The sequence below is a fragment of the Thermobia domestica genome, chromosome 6, assembly GCF_964235325.1.
Source record: "Thermobia domestica chromosome 6, izTheDome1.hap1.1, whole genome shotgun sequence".
Lineage (NCBI taxonomy): Eukaryota > Metazoa > Arthropoda > Insecta > Zygentoma > Lepismatidae > Thermobia > Thermobia domestica.
Window position 1 is genome coordinate 63,691,430 of NC_137459.1, and position 16,169 is coordinate 63,707,598.

The following is a 16,169-nucleotide window of genomic DNA, read 5'->3' on the forward strand; positions in this document are numbered from 1 at the left end:
ATAGCTAAACCATGAACTTGATGATAAATATTACTTTCAAATGAGAAAATATTGTATTTAACGCAACATTCAAGAAGATTGAGAATTTCATTCACTTCTATCGAACTAAGGTTTTTACTGTAAGTAACTGATTCAAAAAGTAATTGCAAAGGAATGGAAGGATACATGTCAATTCCATCTATTTATGCCATTTTAATGTTATTTGCATTAAATAAATTACACATTTGTTGTTTAACCTCGAAACTATTTTTTTATGCAATAAGTAAGGGGCATATTCAAACACTTACGGATACTAGTTATAAGGAACAGAAGGGTGAATAAACTAATGTGTGAACCTTATTAGGCTCCCTAAAGAAAAATGCTTGAGTTGAACTCTGGCATACCCCGATCGGTTATGTGTACCGTAGTATAACTTTTACCTCAAAACAAACTTAGTTTCATAATTACTTTAGAACTGTTGACAGGTTACCTGAAACTCTGTTGACCACTCACTAGTAATGTATAATAATACAGTAATGGAGATATAACTGATCATATTCACAATGATATTAGTGTAGAGATTCTTATGGATTTGGACTTCTTGGCATTCGTTATAAGGACGACATGTTCCAGAAAATTAATTTCTGCACCCTGTTAGTCATCCAAACGGGAATTCTTGAGTTGTACTTTGAAGTATGTTACTGGGTAACCCAGTAAGTTTTATGCATCTCAAAACAATAACAGTTTTAAAATTCATTTCAAGCTGTTTGTAAACTAGTTGAAACCGTTTAAAATAGCGAAAACTTCATATTTATGTCTAATATAGTAAGCATGATACAAGGAATTGATTTTGATGATTCCTCAGTAAGAGATACTGATTCTAACTCTTGCTTATATGTAGAAAAGGTAATCTTAGAAAACACACTAATAAACCTCACTAGATGTTCCAAGGTAATTGAGGTTTAACCAGAAAAGAATTTCGATGGGGATGTCTCTCACAAAGTTATTGTTGCTTACCTGGAACGAGTAGTGAAGTTTCGTCTACATAGAAAATCAGTGTTTCGGTAGCAGGTAGAAGGGTTAGGCGTACGGTATTTTTACTTGATGGAGCGTGGCGCTGTATGGATCAGAGACGTGGGCATTGAGAAAAGCTGAAATATCCAAGCTGGAAGCATTTGAGATGTGGTGTTGGCGCAGAATGCTGCGCATATCATGGACTGAAAAGGAAAGGAATGAAGACGTACTAAAGGAAGCTAATGAAGGACGACAGATCATGAAGATAATAGGAAAAAGAAGAAACAGCATGCTTGGCCAACTTATTCGACACTCCGATTGGATCACTGTGTTGATAGAGGGAAAGGCAGAAGGAAAACCAGGAAGAGGAAGACGAAGGATAGAATATCTAGATGCAGTTACGAAGAAGAGGCCTTATCAAAGTAAAAATAACTCTCTCAAGCGAAAGAAAAGTTTTAAAATTTCCATGTTGAGCACCAACCTATGGTTGAGGTGAACAAGAAGAAGACATCTCTTCGTTGTGTAATTTGAACAGAAAATTAACATATATTACTAACATTTTAAACCAATATTAATGAGCTTAGGAAAACAAGTACCGTACGTCAATGCAACATTGATATCAACAATCACTGACTAGAACAGGTCTCATCGTTTCAGCACTTAGCAGAATCACTGAAGATGGTAACTTCAGCAAGGAGATCCAATACGTATAGTGGTTGCTAAACAAGCCTTTCGATAAAAGCAGAAGTTTCTTACAATCGAAGCACCTGCTAAAGACTGAGACAACGGCTGATAAAAACGTTATATGTAGGCAGTTGCCCTATATAGATCCAAAACCTGGATTATTAACAAGCAGGACTAAAATAAATTACGAACACTGAGGGTGTGGATAAGAAAGATAATGAAATGAAATCTTTCAGTTTTACGTCCCATGTTTATGCCAGCTAGGTTAAAGGAGACGATGATGATGAGAAATGAAGTGAGAATTGTAGAATAAAGAAAGTGGGAGGAAACGGGAGAATTTCGAATAAACCCGTACACGCGGTGTTTGTCCACCACAAAGTTCACTTGGTGCGAGCTGGGATCGAACCAATGATCCCACGCACCAGAGGTGAACGCTCTACCACTGAGCCACCGCGGATTCATATGGAAGATAAGTTGAACAAAAAGAGTAGATAATGAAGAATACAGCCAGCAGATGAAAAAAAAAGAAAGAAAAAACGAGGTAAATTATCCACACGACCAGAAAAGCAAAGAGAAAATGGCCTGCCGATACGCTTCGCTATACTGAGCTATTACGTCATTCTATCGACGGGAAAGTCAACGAGGTTGGCTCCGAAATACATAGATCGGGAAATTAATTAATGAAGCAGGATGCACAAGATACTAGAGACGAAACAAAAGACTGGGAACAAATAGCCTCGCTACTGAAGACACGAATCAATCAAAAAACCATGCGACCGAACGACATTAAAGACACTCCACATAAGGAAAAACAGTCTGGAGACTAACTACTGGAGTATATTTCTCAAAACTACTAGTCTTGTAGAATGTTTTGCAAGTCGTAAAATATCATAAAGTATAAATATTAGAATAGATAGTAGAAGACATGTCTAAATACGAATGCTGATGATCTTAAGATATATACGATCATCATCGTATATATGCAAAATTGTAAAATTAATTTTGAAAAGTGTCACATTACTATTACAAAACTACTTTAAGACTGAATCAATGGCAACTGAAACGAAGTAGTCTGGATCAAACACAATTTAAGCGGATAAAGTATAACTGTTACCTAGTTTTAACACCTACGTAGAGACAGAGCAAGGTCAAATACTTTTCTCTTCATAGCTTGATTTTCTCATATTGTTCCACTTCAGAAAAATAAACACACTGCTGAACAAGACTGCACTTATTTAATATAAAAACATATTTACACGTGACGTTTCGATCTTCTAGCCAAGATCCTCATCAGCCTGATGAGGATCTTGGCTAGAAGATCGAAATGTCACGTGTAAATATGTTTTTATATTAAATAAGTGCAGTCTTGTTCAGCAGTGTGTTTATTTTTCTGATTTTATTCCACTTCACGTTCCTTTTTCTATTATATTTGGAATTCATCTTAGTCAATAAACGAATCTAAATACATTCAAGTATCCATGAGGACAACAAACCTCTAAATATATCTAGTTAAAATTGTACAGATATTCTGTACACAGAAGTTGCACTTCGATATTTACACAGTACATCCGGTGAAAAAGAGTTGAGTTGAGTTGATTTTGGGTTTAACGTCCCGTTCAGCAGCGAGGCTATATGAGACGTGGACCTACTGATTAACGTGGAATCCGAACCACATGAGCTCCCGCCGAGAATCGAACCCGGGTCTCCCACGCCAAAGGCGCGTACGCTAACCGCTTAGCCACGGAGGAGCTCTCCGGTGAAAAAGAATAGTTACATGAAAGTAGTTAAACATAAAACGAATGTTCAATAAGATCAAGTGCAAAATTCGTGTTGCTTTCATTTTCAACTTACACTGCGGTAACGACGTAACTCACACAGATATGACCAAAATTTTCTTTTGGAGATTCGAATTTGGTGTATATATATATATATATATATAGGGTTGCCATATTACCTGATTTTGGTGGGTACCACCCGATTTTCAGGTTCCTATATTCGTGCCCGCTTAATCATCTCTTATTTACGGAAAATCACCCGCTTTTTTGGATTGGATAAAAATCTAAGACGACTGTTGATTCCGCTACATCTCTGTGTCAATCTCAATCGCGATTGAGTTAAATTTGGACTCGCACTCAGGCTCAGGCTGTGAGCTATTTGCCCAGTGTGTGTGCGCAGATTATTTTGTGTTTCTTAGAGAGAAAAACCTATGAACAATATCTGCCATATATCGCTTTTTTTTTTTTTTTAACTTGCCTTACAGACACCCTTAAATTACACAAATCTTACTGTAATACTTACAATTCGAGACTCACAATTGCTGAACTTAATAAAACATTTTAAAAAAATAAATTTGCTTTACTTTTGTTTCGTTAGAAAAGTACATTGGAAGAGTCCCTTAAAAAAAAAAAAAAAAAAAAAAAAAAAAAAAAAAAAAAAAAAAAAAAAAAAAAACCTCCGAAAGATAGTGTTTGTAATACAAAAGGTTCACATCAGTACTTACAGTTTAGAATCCCCGCTTTTCTAATTTTAAAATATGGCAACCATATATGCAACCATGGCAACCTTATGACTAATACTGATCTCCATTCGCATAAACCTGTTTATACTGATAACGTCACCAAAACATCTTCCTTATATTTATACCATGGTTATCATATAAAGCTTTTAATGCTTTAAAAAGTTTCAAGCACTCAACAGCTTTAAAAAAAATGTTAAGTATTGCTTTCTGAGAAACAAATTATAACAAGTATCACAAGATTGCCTTTATAGTGCCTAACAAGTTCCACAACTTAGTTTTTCTTTGCAATTTATCCTCCCCTTAACAAATACACAAAAGTCCGAATCCATTAGCATCTCTGTACTGACGATGCAATCAAAAACATAGTACCTCATATTTGGTTAGAATATTAGATGTTAATCTTGAATTGCTGTTTTATCGAATCTGAGAGTAAGAGAAAGAAAGAAGTTTAAAGGTAGCGATCAAAGAATCAAGGTTTTAGGATCAAAGTGCAATGAAATGCATAAATAACCCACATGAGATCCTAACAGTTTACCAGTAAACTAGCTTTGAAGTTCTATTACAGCCAGTAATTTGTCTTGTTTACTTTCATGTTCTTACACCGTACACAAAACGGTATAAATTGAAACATAGATGTATAGGAGAAAAGAGTTTAAGATATAAACGTAATTCTGTGACGCTTAACTCAGTGGAAGTCGTTTTTGATTTATCGTCTGTAGTCTTTTGGGACTACATCAACTTGCTACCACTATCGATTTAAACAAATCTATTAGCAAAGTTTTGTACCGTGTTGCTCCATAAATAACTTTTGTACGGTTTCAATTAACCATAGGTGTTCATTTTCCTCTGACCTCATTCACCCTCGCTCGCACAGTGGCAGTTGGCCCTCGTTCATCCTCGTCCTCGCGAAGGGAGATGTCCATCACTCTTTGCCCACGTGCTGGAAACTTGTCCTCGCCCTCGCAATGGAAGTTGGCCCTCACCCTCGCGAAGGTAGTTGTTCCTCGCCCTTGCGCTAGAAACTTGCCCTTGCCCACCCTCGCCCTCGTGTTGGGAATTTGTCCTTGCCCTCGCGTCATTAGTGTGCGAGGGAATTTGAGGGTAAGAAGCCCTCGAGAAGGCCACCCTCGCAAGGATGAACACCTCTGCCATTAACTAATAATAGGTAAATTAAATTGGCACTACAACTTAATGCGTTTAGTGCAATGATCACAGATTTAGTAAAAGGAAAAAAAAAGGTACAAAAGTAATTACGAGTTTGTAGCACCAACAAAAAAAGTTCTGTACAACGTCCATTAACGAATAATGAACAATGCAAAATCATTAACTTGCAGTGCTCCTAACTCAAATTTCGACAAAATCGAATGGAAAATATTCCACGTTTTGAACTTCCAAAAGGAAGCGTTATGCCGCGTCTATTAATACATTAAATTGGAACAACAAAATACATATAATACCACAATAAGAGATTACGTAAAAACCAGTGCCAGTACCAAAAGAAACTTTTTCGCACAACCAAGAAAAAGTTTAGTACCGCGTCCATGAATGAATAATATACTATACAGAATGATTCATTTGCAGTACTACAGACTTAAATTTTAAGAAAATTAATTTTAAAAATACTCTAATAATATTGTTTCGTTTTATACCACCACCACCACCAATTTTATACTCCGTCCATTAATGAATAGTAGACAATATAAAATCACTAAAGTGCTTCCAAAACTAAAAACAAATTGACAGCTCAAAAGCACGTGCAGATTTGTTTTGAAGAAGGGAATCTACGTCACATAGTTATTGCGGTCATTCAGCGAGGGTCGAATCATACACGTCCTTTTAGCAACAGTGGGTGGAGGTTTTCCCTGAGAACACATCTTAACATTCCAATGTTGCCGCTAGTAAACACGTATTTTGGGAAGGAACGAAGCAGTTTTGGTCTTTCGTTTCTTTGTACATGGAAATGATTTTTAGATTCAGTTTACTTGTTTATATTCGTGTGCATTCGAGTATTATCTTCGTATATAATCCTGTAATTATATTTGTATATGTGATCTCTTTTGTTGTACACTCATGTCCAAAATGATTGTCGCATATCTATAACTGTCTTCTCGTAAGAATATAATTTGATAATGATTTTGCAGGATACTTTTAATACTGATACTATGTGTATAATCGGGAAATGTATATTTATGGTAAATTTCATAGGAAAAGAACTACAAATACGAAAATTAGAATGAGTAAAACAAAATGTTGCTAAATGGACAAGAAAGTTTTATTTTCGTTTTATTGTTCTTATTTATTGCTCTTTTGACATGAAATTTGCCACATACATGTCTTTCCGATTATACACATACTAACATTATAAGAAATACCGGGCGAATTCATTATCAAATTATATTCCTACAACAACATATTTATAGACATGCGACAATAATTTTGGACATAAGTGTACATGTCATGTGCTAGTGTATATATTGTATGTTTATTCATGAATATACATATTTGTGTGTATAACGAATACATACTTTAAATAATGTCTAGTGAACTGAAGGACATTCTGCCTGCAAAACGGCCGAACTCATGAAACTCAGAAAATCCAATGCGGGAACCAAAAACTGTTTGCTTATCCCATTGAAGAAATACTTGTTTCTTACAAGCAGGTTTACTCAGTGAATTAATGATTTCCTCTTCATAAACAGTGGAAACAAAATTTTACATAATTACGGTTTATAGTGATGATTTGAAAACATTCCTTCCTGTTATGTATATTCATCCCTGTAATGGAAAAGACGGTTAGCTTCAAGCATCATCCTTATTTCTGAATGTCATAGCTTTTCACCCGAAAAATCAATAGCAGTCACCATTTGCAAACAGTGTATATTCAATATATTATGAGTTACTTAGTGACACACTTTTTCGTCTTTAGTGAGAGATCGAGGGTTCGCTTCCTGAAAGACAGAATGTGGTTCGAATTCTACGTTGAACGGTGGAGCTACAAGTAATATATGCTCGTGAAATTACACGTTATAGTTAGAAGTGAATCTTGTTCCTTCGCAACAAAGACGCTAATGATCAGGATTTCTTTAAGTTCGATTCTCGGTGAGCCATTTGGTTTTGATCCAACATGTAGTAAATTCCACCTCAACCTAATCTAGCCTTGGCACTGAACTCCACAATCACGCGGAATCAAGATCATTTATTTGTAAACATTTGTAGACAAATTTCTAAAAAATGTATAAACCTCAGCCCCAAATTCCAGATGAACCCGAATATTTAGAAGTGCTTTATAATTTCTTTTTATCCTCATGATTTTAAAAAAAATATTTTTTTCATTTGTTTTTCCTCATAAGCATTTTAAAAAATGTTCTACTGTTTTTTTTTTACGAAAAAGAACATACATTAAAAAAAAGTACTTTCTTTACAATCACAAGCAAGATCTTATTTTTCTTTTTTTACCCTCTCTCTCTCTGACACATATGCAAACATATACAACCTTCCTCCCTTTCTAACATGCACAAACTGGGATGACAAACATATCCTTTCATGCATCCAAACAAATCAATATATAGAAATTTTCGTTAAGACTCGCAAGACAGTTCCAGCTGAGAATTCACCGGGGTGCGCACGAAGTGGCAACAGCGTACTACGTGCTTCTCCAAACGTCAATTTGTTTCTAGCTTTGAAAACACTTTAGCTTTTGGTGTCAACGACACAAACTTAGATCAAATTAGTTGCAAAGTGTTCTAAGACTTCTCTACAGTTTTGTACAAGCGAATAAAATGTTTTCTGTGCTATGTCCATTAACATGTAATGGACAATTCAAAATCACTAATTTGCAAAGCCATCACTTCAAATGTCAATAAAATTAATTACCAAATATTTTAAGAGTTCTGTGCCGTCTTTTGCCATTAACAATTAATTCTTTGCAACCATTTTCTTAAATTTGATAAGGTAGTGTCCAGATGGTGATTTTGCATTATTTCTTGTTCGGTAATGGACGTACAAAAAAAAAAAAAAAAAAACTTTTGGTATTACAAAGCGGTAGAAAACTTGTTGAATAATTTACAACAAATCTTGTTTAAATTTATCCCGGTTGCAGTAGTAATGATTTCCCATTATCTATTTAAAAAAAGGGTTCCAAACACTTTTCTTGATGATTCAAAACTCGTAGAATACACTGAAACTTGATGGTGGCACTCAAGTTAATGATTTTGCATTCTCATTATGGGATAATGGAAAGAGTACAAAATGGTATACACTCGAAGGATTTTTTCTGCTAATTTTGTTGAAATTTGTGTTGGTGGTGCTAGAAGTTATTTTAGCTTATTCTTTACTAGCTGAAATACCCACTCTTTGCATGGGTCAGATAAAATATCTACATAACCTGAACAACAACGAAACAATATCGGTCATTTTCTACTACTTTTACATGTCTCGGTAACATCCCCCCCAGGTGACCCCAGATCGCATACAATGGGGGCTGTATTTGCAAGTCAACGTCTGTGCGAGATCACAATTCATTTTAGCGACCGCGAAAACTATGAGTTTGACACTAATATTGGTCATTTTGGATTATTTTTACATGTCTCGGTATCCCCCCCCCGCAAGTGACCTTTGTCAAGCAGCCGAATGGGGTGAAATTTGACGTTAATGCGGTTGATCTCAGCAAACGCAAAACTATGAATTCGACAGTAATATCGGTCATTTTTCTACTACTTTTACATGTTCTGGTAAACGCCCCATGAGACCACCTGCTTCCCAGCCGATGGGGACTATTTGGAAGTGAATACCTGTGGGAGTATCACCATTCATCTCAGTGACTGCGAAAACGGTCACTTTGGATTATTTTTATATGTCTCGGTATCCCCCCCCCCCCCGGCCCACAGTCAAATGGGGTGAATGTGGAAGTTAATGCGACTGACCTCAGCGACAGCAAAGACTATAAATTCGACACTAATAAATTTTCTACTACTTTTACATGTCTTGGTAACCCCTCCGCAGACGACGCCCTGCCCGTATACAATGTTAGCTGAATTTGAAGGTCATCGCTAATGGAAGTGTCACCGTTGATCTCAGCGTCCGCGAGAACTATGGATTTGACACTAATATCGGTCATTTTGGATTACTTTTACATGTCTCGGTATCCCACCCCGGCCCGCATACACACGGTAGCCGAATTTGAAAGTCATCGCTAATGGAAGTATCACAATTGATCTCAGCGACCGCGAAAACTGTGGATATGACACTAATATCGGTCATTTTGGATTATTTTCATATGTCTCGGTATCCCCTTCTCGCAGGTAACCATCGTCCTGCAGCTGAATGGGGTGAATTTGGAAGTTAATGCGATCGGAGTTTCACCATTGATCTCAGCGACCGCGAAAACTATGAATTCGACACTGAAACTTCCACTACTTTTACATGTCCCGGTAAACGCTACCCTGAGACTCCCCTGGTTCGAATTTTGACGAAAACATGAAAAATTGAAATTTAAAGGTCCATAGCATGGGACCTACCGTAGTCGGGTCAAGATTTCACTTAGGAACTAGTATGTGCTTTTTAGAAATATCCAAGTTTCAGAATCCTAAGGTACTCACCAACTCTGAAAGGAAGCATTTGTGTACCCAGATTGGTCTATACTTTTTGTCAGGAATCACCTCCCAAACGTTGTAGTATATGTTACGAAATTCCAAATTAAATGTGTAATTTACTAACCCATATTTTTATTTATTTATTTATTTTTTTTTTTATTTTCAAAGTTTAAAAGTACGTGTTGTTATGAAATATGAATTAGTAAATTTTAAATATCAAAAATTAAACTCCGCAGTAGGTAAGTTTCTATTTCCGATTTTTTTTTAATTAACGTTTATCTCAGCGTTAAGAGGTGTCACACGTTGGTTAGCTTAACTTATTCTCGGATAACGTGATCTATTTTTTAATAATTTATTGAAAATACAGTATTTCATTCTAAAGTCTCATTTCTATTTATTTGCGAAGAAATAAGTGTGTCCTGCAAAAGTTATGCTGGCTTCGTTAATGAGAGGCCCTAGGTTTAACCTCAGGATAAAGGAATCTGAACCAAGGGTTTCCTTTAATAGCAACAAGAAAATGATGAAATGATACATATAAACAAGGCTCCGGACTATAGTTGCCAACAGTGTAAGGCGATGGGCGTACACTAATGGTTAGTGTTCTTGCTTTGCAATCACGAGTATTTAGGTTGGAATCTGGTCATCGCCAATCCTAACTGAGGTTTTCTTCAGGATCGCCAGGCGAATACCGGGATATTGGTAAATATATGTCCAGATCGATTTCTTACCACTTCTTTCTCATTGCTGTGGAGCGAACATAGCGAAGTTTTAAACACCCAATTCGATTGGCATTTGTGTGTGTCCTTCGTCTGTTCCACGATAATTCTCGTACAACTTATCTGGTTTTAATTAAACTTGGTACAACTTCATTCAACGTACAGAAATAGCCCTGCTGTTTGGGCTTGTAATGCATCAAGAACAGGACATAAAATCCACCCCCTGTTGTAAGTTTGAACATATACATGTAATTTTTCAACATAAACCACGTAAAATGATTATATGATTATATCAAAACATACTGTATTGCGTCTTTAGAGCACTCAGAACATCCGCACAGGTTGGGGTTCAAATCTAAGAATGAATGGATGAATTTACCCTTACCCCTAATTAAAAACCCCCTCGTGCCCACACGGTTTCGTGAGACCCGGGTGCGATTCACGGTGAGAGGTCAAGCGGTTTGCAACCCACGTTATGCTGTAAGTCCATGTTTTATATAGCCTCCCATACAGGTATTGAACAGCACCTTAGACTTAAAATCAACTTTACGTGCGGCACGTAAAACCGGCCCGTCGTAATATTCTGGTATATTGTGTTTTTGGCAACACTTAAATAATCTACCTTCCTACCAAGAGATGGCGTGTCGAGGTTGGGTCGACTTACGTGACCTGCAGCAGTCACGTGCAGCCGCAGCCAGTGAAACTTGTCGAAACCAGTTGAGAAAAAGGCCTCGTTGTGTTAAGCCGGGTGAGTGTCAGTGTGTGATAATGCCGTATTCGATACCCGAGCGTGTTGCCAATGTTGAAGGGTTCATTCTCACTGGATCTTTTGTGAAAACAAAGAATTTGTTTCGGGAGAAATTTCCAGGACGTTCTGTGCCAGCAAAAAGCACCATTCAGGAATTGACTGAAAAATAACGGCGTTTGGTGTGCCATTTCCGCCACATGCGTTATTGGGCCCATATTCTCTGAGACGACAGTGAACAGTGACGTGTGTATGGGAATCCTGGAGGAGTTTTATACACACTTGACCGAAGAGGAGCGTCAGTTATGTTACTTTCAGCAGGACGGTGCAACATGCCACACATCAGCTGCATCATTGTCCCTTGTGCATGAGATGTTTACACCAGAGAGGACAATCAGCGAAGGCTTGTGGCCTCCTCGGTCACCAGACTTGTACACGTGTGACTTTTACTTATGGGGACTGTTAAAGGGAAAAGTATACGAAACAAATCCACACACAATTGAAGAACTCAAGACCAGGATCCAGGATGTCACCAATAGCATTACAACACAAGAACTGACAAGGGTATATATGAATCTCCTCAATCGTGCTCACATGTGTGTTGAAGTGGGCGGAGGACACTTTCAGCACCTGCTGTGAAGGTGAGTAGTCATATTCAATACATTAAATTTCATTTATGTGTTGTAGTTAATCATATTCAATACATTACATTTCATTTTATGTGTTCACTTTACGGGCCGGTTTTACGTGCCGCACCCTGTATATATTCCAGTATAATTTTTGTGTAAAATGTTCGATTTCGGTGAAAATTTATAGTACTTTACTTTAAGGCTTCCCGATCATCCTTTCTGCATGGAGATCCAATCATTAAAGAATAAATCACCGGATGTATCTTTGCACTTTTTCTGTGGGATTCCACTATAACTTTCGGCGGTTTTTATTCAATATTATATATATTTTCTTTGACTTTTTCTTGTAATTTATGTTTGAGATTACGATCAGTCAAAAATGAGCGGACAATGAGATGGATTACTCCCTCCCCCGATTAAAAAATATGAATCACGATAACTTTCGGACAAATATTATATTTACATGCAATGTAGTGCATATTTTCTGAGGGTTCATTTACAATCATTTACATTACTTAAATTTAAACCAAAAACGAGAAATTACCTTATTTCCACCGGGCACGATTTTTTTTTTTTTAAGTTATGTAATAACGTTCGTAAAAAGTCGAGTTTGGTTGAAAATAAGCGTAAATTTTTCTAACGATTTTGAATCGTCTCAAATGTTTGTATTAGGATTTAGGACTCAGATTTCTGGGCTTTCGGCGAGCACACAATCCGATGAAAGGGAATGAGAAAGCGGCCTGGGACCTATAGGTGAGGTACCACCCAGGCATTTACCTGGTGTGAATGAGGAAAATCTCATACACTTTTTCGGCCGTGCTTTCACCGGGAATCGAACCTGTGACCGCTTGCACCGAAGGCGAGAGCGTTAGCGACTACGCTACTCGGGGCCACTCAAATTTTTTGAGTTAAAATGGGTCAATAATAATGCATTCTACACGATTTTATATAGCATATTTTCAATGAAAATTTACCAAGAACATGTTATGTGCTTTGGTGGAGATTAGAGACTTGCTCCTATCGTCCGGGATTGAAATTAGTGTGAGAGAAGAGGTAGGATGGCTCGCTTCAATAATGAACGCCATCAGTATTTCCGTCGTAAGTTTACTTCGCAAAATATATCTTGAAGTTTGTCATATATAAAAATAATTCTTTCCTTGCTCTCCCAAACAGAAAACTTTCGTTATAAGTAGGATCTTAATTCTAAAATAACAACTATTTGTCATACACGTAGCATTCACTTACACATATCTTTTGACTCTGATTATTTTACTCTCGAGAGAAAAGAAAATATAATAATCATGAATAAAAGTCCAATTTGATACTACAACAATTTACAGCTTTCGTGATTTCTAAAGGCTGAAAAATTTACGTCTGTTCGTCCGTCCTGATGCAATTGTTGCCTAGAGGACGTACTAATCAAAGTATGCGCACCAATTTTAAACTCGACGTTTTTAATTCTTCAGCTTTTTTTTATTATTATTTATTTCTCTTCTTTCAAATTTTCATCCTACCCCGAAAATTATGGTTGCTTAATGAAGGATGAAAAAAAGCGATTTTCTCAAAAATAGCTATAATGATTTTGCTTATATGTCACTTATGAATGCTTAATTCGCTACTCTAAAGTGTGGTCTAAGTCGCCTCTTTGGAAAAAGTCCGGAAGGAATAGTTTATTCTTGGGGTTGAGCTTTTTTTAGAAAGATTTTCTTAAAAACGACTCAGGCGATTTTATTGCTAGTTCATAAACAAATATTTGTTTAATAACCCGACAATATGGTATAGCTCATTTGTTCTGAAAGAACAAAGGATCGTTTACTCTTGGTTGATTTTTATTTTTTTCGGGCGATTTGCTTCATATTTCAACCTGAAAATATGGTATAAGTTGTTTGTTGTGAAAAACATATAAGGGGTAGTTTACTCTTGGGGATGTTTCTTTTAGTTTTTTTTTTCTTTTTGCCAGAAACAACTCAGGTGACTCTCTTCATATTTTATAAATAAATATATTAATAATAACATATACCGTTGCGTAAGTTACTTCTTATGATAACATCCACAAGAGATAGTTTTAGGAGAGAGTTTCCTTCAGACTAATTTCCAGAAACAGCATATACTTTTACTCCTATTTCACAAATCAAAATTTTAGCCCGCTCCAATGATATTTTTACGCAAATACAAGACATTATATTGAGATAAATTTTAACAAAATGAGACCAAACTTCCCTAACCTTAAGCTAATCCGACCCTACCCTACTACAATATATTTGAAAGCTGACTTAATTATCGATGCGCTGGTGTAGCGTGTATTGTAAAGTTCACCCAATTTCTGTAATAACTGCAGCTTAACGTGATTTAGTTTAAGAAATTGGAGCAATAAACTTTAGTGCGGTATCAGTAGTATATTATTTCTTTGAAAAAAAAAAGTTTTTTGATTTAAAAAAAAATCTGATTTAAACCAGCACGATGGAATCCTCCATATGCATAGCATTGTTGAGGTATGCAAAGCTGAACTCGTAATGAGAAACCAAGGAAATACGCTAACAGTAAGCTCGTGTACAATGCATGCATACAAGGCTTTCCATTATAAGTGCACTGTGTGTCGGATTAAGTTGTAATTTACAAGTATGGCTGGGAAACGGGGTAATGTACATAATATTGACGTGGTGAAACCGTACTTAATAAAGAAATACATGAAAATTAGCCGAAGGCGTTGACTGGACTCCGACGTCATTTGTGCAAAGTAACTCTGCCCGTGTTATCGCGCGACTGTTCATCCGTGGTTAAAGAAACGCATTCACTCATGCAAGGATCCTAATACAGGATTAATGACAGTTTTATTTTCGGTCTGGGTAGAATTTTGCCCACAAAATGCTGTATTTATAGTCACAACGCTTATGTCATTGTCATCCTAGAGAGGAATGCAACATCTCTTATCAAATACATTTGTACATGAAAATTTAGCATTCGTTTTCAGCAACGAGTCTATAAGAGACGTGGATCACAGTTAAAGTACAATGCTACCGTCATGTGTTCAACGCTCTCCCACCACGAATCGATCCCGGGAACTCAATGGACCAAAAGCGCTGGCCACTACGCCGACGGGATTATGATTGTTGAAGGTACTAACAGTGAATTTTGCAAAAATACACGTTACAAGTAATGAATCTCTAGTGGGATCCTTATTCTTAATGTGCAACTAAAACTGTAAATCCCACACAACATTTTATAGTATAATTTCTTAGAATGTAAGTTGGCGGAATTATAATTTAATATTTGCAGAAGCACTGAGAAAAGGAACGGGTTTTATCGGTACTGTAACTAGACAGTTTTATCAAAAGAAAGATTTTTTTTTTTTTTTTTAACGCTACGTGCTAATTTATGCTTTCATTTACTTACCTCATCCATTTATTTTGCACCTCACTTTTCTTCTTACTTTCACCAGTAAACACAAAATTTTCTCTGTTCTTTTTCCTTTGCTTTCTTTACTTTCTTGTTTTACTATTTTTGAATTGAAACTTATATATCCCATTTCGGATGAATACATATTTCCTTCCATATTGAACTGCATCTACAATGTAGCCATGTGTTCGTACGTTTCGTTAAGAAAATTTCCCTCAACTGACACAAAATTTTCCCTTTTCTTATCAAATTTTCCCTAGTTTCTTTTTTGAGTGTCCAATTCCTTCGACAGAGGTTATGTGATAAGATTAACTTAGTTATATTGAAGGAAGTTCCATTTCATTTTTTCCTTCGCTTTTTTAAACAAAAAATACACACACAGCCAAACAATGAGTGCTACTTAAAACAGACATACACGTACACAAACTATTGCTATTGTATTGGTTTATTTCTGAAGAACAAAGAAAAATTTAAACATTCATATTGATCAATCAGTCATATCGAGAAGTTCCCTGAATTTCCAAGTTTTATCAAACACTGATTGTAATGCGTTCAATGCTCTTCTACTAGAAATTGAACCTGGGACCACCTGCACCAGAGGTGCGCACTGGCCCACGCCTCTTCGTACTTGACTACACAATCCTCAAGTCTTTCAACGCAAACCGAGTATCAGTTTAAGTTGTTCACTTCTGAACAAATTATGGTAAGTTGAATATCACAAATGTATATATTTATTGAGTGTTTAGTAAGTTGCATTTTTACTTGCGATCAACGTCAAAATAAGAGTTCGAGTACCGCATGATTCAATCGTTCGTCAAGTTCTTAGTATGACTGTAATCACTCGTAATAACGACTCTGAATGAGGTCTCTCATAATTCCGTACGAGCCCTCGCAAAA

General features: G+C 36.4%; 1 protein-coding gene across 8 annotated transcripts in view; it reads right to left on the bottom strand.

Moving 5' to 3' along the window:
* LOC145688034 (uncharacterized) overlaps positions 1–15,485 on the bottom strand; it is a 188,010-nt gene extending 172,525 nt beyond the window's left edge. For 5 of the 8 annotated variants that reach the window (XM_081761731.1, XM_081761728.1, XM_081761725.1 and 2 more), the window contains exon 1: positions 15,270–15,485. The gene's annotated coding sequence lies outside the window, so the exon portion shown is untranslated. The remainder of the gene's footprint in view (positions 1–15,269) is intronic. The other 3 variants (XM_081761732.1, XM_081761722.1, XM_081761724.1) reach the window with 2 other exon arrangements.
* Between the last annotated feature and the right edge of the window lie 684 nt (positions 15,486–16,169).